This window comes from Carassius carassius, unplaced genomic scaffold (genome assembly GCF_963082965.1).
Source record: "Carassius carassius unplaced genomic scaffold, fCarCar2.1 SCAFFOLD_60, whole genome shotgun sequence".
Taxonomy (NCBI): Eukaryota; Metazoa; Chordata; class Actinopteri; order Cypriniformes; family Cyprinidae; genus Carassius; species Carassius carassius.
In genome coordinates this window covers 420,001-425,000 of record NW_026775084.1, presented here as the reverse complement: position 1 = coordinate 425,000, position 5,000 = coordinate 420,001, and the positions used below count along the sequence as shown (strand labels likewise).

At 38.7% G+C, this 5,000-nt stretch overlaps 9 non-coding genes across 9 annotated transcripts; all 9 read left to right on the top strand.

Moving 5' to 3' along the window:
• Positions 1 to 204: 204 nt before the first annotated feature.
• On the top strand, positions 205 to 323 carry LOC132135689 (5S ribosomal RNA). The gene has a single exon (XR_009430619.1). It is a non-coding gene; the product is annotated as a 5S ribosomal RNA (ribosomal RNA).
• Positions 324 to 926: 603 nt separating this feature from the next.
• Positions 927 to 1,045, top strand: LOC132136519 (5S ribosomal RNA). Its single transcript, XR_009431380.1, has one exon. It is a non-coding gene; the product is annotated as a 5S ribosomal RNA (ribosomal RNA).
• Positions 1,046 to 1,432: 387 nt separating this feature from the next.
• LOC132135542 (5S ribosomal RNA) lies at positions 1,433 to 1,551 on the top strand. Its single transcript, XR_009430481.1, has one exon. It is a non-coding gene; the product is annotated as a 5S ribosomal RNA (ribosomal RNA).
• An 84-nt stretch (positions 1,552 to 1,635) lies between these two features.
• LOC132136518 (5S ribosomal RNA) lies at positions 1,636 to 1,754 on the top strand. The gene has a single exon (XR_009431379.1). It is a non-coding gene; the product is annotated as a 5S ribosomal RNA (ribosomal RNA).
• A 494-nt stretch (positions 1,755 to 2,248) lies between these two features.
• LOC132136517 (5S ribosomal RNA) lies at positions 2,249 to 2,367 on the top strand. The gene has a single exon (XR_009431378.1). It is a non-coding gene; the product is annotated as a 5S ribosomal RNA (ribosomal RNA).
• A 614-nt stretch (positions 2,368 to 2,981) lies between these two features.
• On the top strand, positions 2,982 to 3,100 carry LOC132136516 (5S ribosomal RNA). Its single transcript, XR_009431377.1, has one exon. It is a non-coding gene; the product is annotated as a 5S ribosomal RNA (ribosomal RNA).
• A 382-nt stretch (positions 3,101 to 3,482) lies between these two features.
• Positions 3,483 to 3,601, top strand: LOC132135688 (5S ribosomal RNA). The gene has a single exon (XR_009430618.1). It is a non-coding gene; the product is annotated as a 5S ribosomal RNA (ribosomal RNA).
• Positions 3,602 to 4,203: 602 nt separating this feature from the next.
• On the top strand, positions 4,204 to 4,322 carry LOC132136514 (5S ribosomal RNA). Its single transcript, XR_009431375.1, has one exon. It is a non-coding gene; the product is annotated as a 5S ribosomal RNA (ribosomal RNA).
• Positions 4,323 to 4,704: 382 nt separating this feature from the next.
• Positions 4,705 to 4,823, top strand: LOC132135686 (5S ribosomal RNA). The gene has a single exon (XR_009430616.1). It is a non-coding gene; the product is annotated as a 5S ribosomal RNA (ribosomal RNA).
• Positions 4,824 to 5,000: the final 177 nt, after the last annotated feature.

Sequence of the window (5,000 nt, the reverse complement as noted above, 5' to 3'; positions counted from 1 at the left end):
GGTTTGGGCCAGGTTAGTACTTTTGGAAATTTTCAGTAATTATGTAATAAATTTGCAAAAATTTTTTTAAATAAATAAAGAGTCAATGCCCAATCTCAGAATCTAAGCAGGTTTGGGCCCAGTTAGTACTTGGATGGGAGACTGCCTGGAAATACCGATTATAGTGGCTGATCTTTAAATAGCCCTCTCTTTGCAGCCTCGTTCGCTTACGGCCATACCAGCATGGCTATGCCCGATCTCGTCTGATCTCGGAAGCTAAGCAGGTTTGGGCCTGGTTAGTACTTGGATGGGAGACCGCCTGGGAATACCAGGTGCTGTAAGCTTTTAGGTTTCCTTCTCTACTTATATAATGCACTGGCAGTTATAGTGGCTGATCTTTAAATAGCCCTCTCTTTGCAGCCCAGTACTTTTGGAATTTTTCAGTAATTATCTAAGAGTTTTGCATAAGTAAAAAAAAAAAAAAAAAAAAAAGAGTCAATGCCCAGTCTTAGAAAACCGAAACAGGTTTGGGCCTGTTTAGTAGTTTTGGAACTTTTCACTAATTGTCTAATAATCTAGCAAAAAAAAAAAAAAAAAAAAAGAGTCAATGCCCAGTCTTAGAAAACCGAAACAGGTTTGGGCCTGTTTAGTAGTTTTGGAACTTTTCATTAATTGTCTAATAATCTAGCAAAAAAAAAAAAAAAAAAAAAGAGTCAATGCCCAGTCTTAGAAAACCGAAACAGGTTTGGGCCTGGTTAGTACTTTTGGAAATTTTCAGTAATTATGTAATAAATTTGCAAAAAAAAAAATTAAATAAATAAAGAGTCAATGCCCAATCTCAGAATCTAAGCAGGTTTGGGCCCAGTTAGTACTTGGATGGGAGACTGCTTGGAAATACAGATTATAGTGGCTGATCTTTAAATAGCCCTCTCTTTGCAGCCTCCTTCGCTTACGGCCATACCAGCCTGGCTATGCCCGATCTCGTCTGATCTCGGAAGCTAAGCAGGTTTGGGCCTGGTTAGTACTTGGATGGGAGACCGCCTGGGAATACCAGGTGCTGTAAGCTTTTAGGTTTCCTTCTCTACTTATATAATGCACTGGCGGTTATAGTGGCTGATCTTTAAATAGCCCTCTCTTTGCAGCCTAGTACTTTTGGAATATTTCAGTAATTATCTAAGAGTTTTGCATAAATAAAAAAAAAAAAAAAAAAAAAAAAAGAGTCAATGCCCAGTCTTAGAAAACCGAAACAGGTTTGGGCCAGGTTAGTACTTTTGGAAATTTTCAGTAATTATGTAATAAATTTGCAAAAAATTTTTTAAATAAATAAAGAGTCAATGCCCAATCTCAGAATCTAAGCAGGTTTGGGCCCAGTTAGTACTTGGATGGGAGACTGCCTGGAAATACCGATTATAGTGGCTGATCTTTAAATAGCCCTCTCTTTGCAGCCTCGTTCGCTTACGGCCATACCAGCATGGCTATGCCCGATCTCGTCTGATCTCGGAAGCTAAGCAGGTTTGGGCCTGGTTAGTACTTGGATGGGAGACCACCTGGGAATACCAGGTGCTGTAAGCTTTTAGGTTTCCTTCTCTACTTATATAATGCACTGGCAGTTATAGTGGCTGATCTTTAAATAGCCCTCTCTTTGCAGCCACCTTCGCTTACGGCCATACCAGCCTGGCTATGCCCGATCTCGTCTGATCTCGGAAGCTAAGCAGGTTTGGGCCTGGTTAGTACTTGGATGGGAGACCGCCTGGGAATACCAGGTGCTGTAAGCTTTTAGGTTTCCTTCTCTACTTATATAATGCACTGGCGGATATAGTGGCTGATCTTTAAATAGCCCTCTCTTTGCAGCCTAGTACTTTTGGAATTTTTCAGTAATTATCTAAGAGTTTTGCATAAATAAAAAAAAAAAAAAAAAAAAAAGATTCAATGCCCAGTCTTAGAAAACCGAAACAGGTTTGGGCCTGTTTAGTAGTTTTGGAACTTTTCACTAATTGTCTAATAATCTAGCAAAACAAAAAAAAAAAAAAAAGAGTCAATGCCCAGTCTTAGAAAACCGAAACAGGTTTGGGCCTGGTTAGTACTTTTGGAAATTTTCAGTAATTATGTAATAAATTTGCAAAAAAAAAAATTAAATAAATAAAGAGTCAATGCCCAATCTCAGAATCTAAGCAGGTTTGGGCCCAGTTAGTACTTGGATGGGAGACTGCTTGGAAATACCGATTATAGTGGCTGATCTTTAAATAGCCCTCTCTTTGCAGCCTCATTCGCTTACGGCCATACCAGCCTGGCTATGCCCGATCTCGTCTGATCTCGGAAGCTAAGCAGGTTTGGGCCTGGTTAGTACTTGGATGGGAGACCGCCTGGGAATACCAGGTGCTGTAAGCTTTTAGGTTTCCTTCTCTACTTATATAATGCACTGGCGGTTATAGTGGCTGATCTTTAAATAGCCCTCTCTTTGCAGCCTAGTACTTTTGGATTTTTTAAGTAATTATCTAAGAGTTTTGCATAAATAAAAAAAAAAAAAAAAAAAAAGAGTCAATGCCCAGTCTTAGAAAACCGAAACAGGTTTGGGCCTGTTTAGTAGTTTTGGAACTTTTCACTAATTGTCTGATAATCTAGCAAAAAAAAAAAAAAAAAAAAAAAAAGAGTCAATGCCCAGTCTTAGAAAACCGAAACAAGTTTGGGCCTGCTTAGTAGTTTTGGAACTTTTCATTAATTGTCTAATAATCTAGCAAAAAAAAAAAAAAAAAAAAAAAAAAAAAGAGTCAATGCCCAGTCTTAGAAAACCGAAACAGGTTTGGGCCTGGTTAGTACTTTTGGAAATTTTCAGTAATTATGTAATAAATTTGCAAAAAAAAAATTTAAATAAATAAAGAGTCAATGCCCAATCTCAGAATCTAAGCAGGTTTGGGCCCAGTTAGTACTTGGATGGGAGACTGCTTGGAAATACCGATTATAGTGGCTGATCTTTAAATAGCCCTCTCTTTGCAGCCTCCTTCGCTTACGGCCATACCAGCCTGGCTATGCCCGATCTCGTCTGATCTCGGAAGCTAAGCAGGTTTGGGCCTGGTTAGTACTTGGATGGGAGACCGCCTGGGAATACCAGGTGCTGTAAGCTTTTAGGTTTCCTTCTCTACTTATATAATGCACTGGCGGTTATAGTGGCTGATCTTTAAATAGCCCTCTCTTTGCAGCCTAGTACTTTTGGAATATTTCAGTAATTATCTAAGAGTTTTGCATAAATAAATAAAAAAAAAAAAAAAAGAGTCAATGCCCAGTCTTAGAAAACCGAAACAGGTTTGGGCCAGGTTAGTACTTTTGGAAATTTTCAGTAATTATGTAATAAATTTGCAAAAAAAATTTTAAATAAATAAAGAGTCAATGCCCAATCTCAGAATCTAAGCAGGTTTGGGCCCAGTTAGTACTTGGATGGGAGACTGCCTGGAAATACCGATTATAGTGGCTGATCTTTAAATAGCCCTCTCTTTGCAGCCTCGTTCGCTTACGGCCATACCAGCATGGCTATGCCCGATCTCGTCTGATCTCGGAAGCTAAGCAGGTTTGGGCCTGGTTAGTACTTGGATGGGAGACCGCCTGGGAATACCAGGTGCTGTAAGCTTTTAGGTTTCCTTCTCTACTTATATAATGCACTGGCAGTTATAGTGGCTGATCTTTAAATAGCCCTCTCTTTGCAGCCCAGTACTTTTGGAATTTTTCAGTAATTATCTAAGAGTTTTGCATAAGTAAAAAAAAAAAAAAAAAAAAAGAGTCAATGCCCAGTCTTAGAAAACCGAAACAGGTTTGGGCCTGTTTAGTAGTTTTGGAACTTTTCACTAATTGTCTAATAATCTAGCAAAAAAAAAAAAAAAAAAAAAGAGTCAATGCCCAGTCTTAGAAAACCGAAACAGGTTTGGGCCTGTTTAGTAGTTTTGGAACTTTTCATTAATTGTCTAATAATCTAGCAAAAAAAAAAAAAAAAAAAAAGAGTCAATGCCCAGTCTTAGAAAACCGAAACAGGTTTGGGCCTGGTTAGTACTTTTGGAAATTTTCAGTAATTATGTAATAAATTTGCAAAAAAAAAAATTAAATAAATAAAGAGTCAATGCCCAATCTCAGAATCTAAGCAGGTTTGGGCCCAGTTAGTACTTGGATGGGAGACTGCTTGGAAATACCGATTATAGTGGCTGATCTTTAAATAGCCCTCTCTTTGCAGCCTCCTTCGCTTACGGCCATACCAGCCTGGCTATGCCCGATCTCGTCTGATCTCGGAAGCTAAGCAGGTTTGGGCCTGGTTAGTACTTGGATGGGAGACCGCCTGGGAATACCAGGTGCTGTAAGCTTTTAGGTTTCCTTCTCTACTTATATAATGCACTGGCGGTTATAGTGGCTGATCTTTAAATAGCCCTCTCTTTGCAGCCTAGTACTTTTGGAATATTTCAGTAATTATCTAAGAGTTTTGCATAAATAAATAAAAAAAAAAAAAAAAGAGTCAATGCCCAGTCTTAGAAAACCGAAACAGGTTTGGGCCAGGTTAGTACTTTTGGAAATTTTCAGTAATTATGTAATAAATTTGCAAAAAAATTTTTAAATAAATAAAGAGTCAATGCCCAATCTCAGAATCTAAGCAGGTTTGGGCCCAGTTAGTACTTGGATGGGAGACTGCCTGGAAATACCGATTATAGTGGCTGATCTTTAAATAGCCCTCTCTTTGCAGCCTCGTTCGCTTACGGCCATACCAGCATGGCTATGCCCGATCTCGTCTGATCTCGGAAGCTAAGCAGGTTTGGGCCTGGTTAGTACTTGGATGGGAGACCGCCTGGGAATACCAGGTGCTGTAAGCTTTTAGGTTTCCTTCTCTACTTATATAATGCACTGGCAGTTATAGTGGCTGATCTTTAAATAGCCCTCTCTTTGCAGCCCAGTACTTTTGGAATTTTTCAGTAATTATCTAAGAGTTTTGCATAAGTAAAAAAAAAAAAAAAAAAAAAGAGTCAATGCCCAGTCTTAGAAAACCGAAA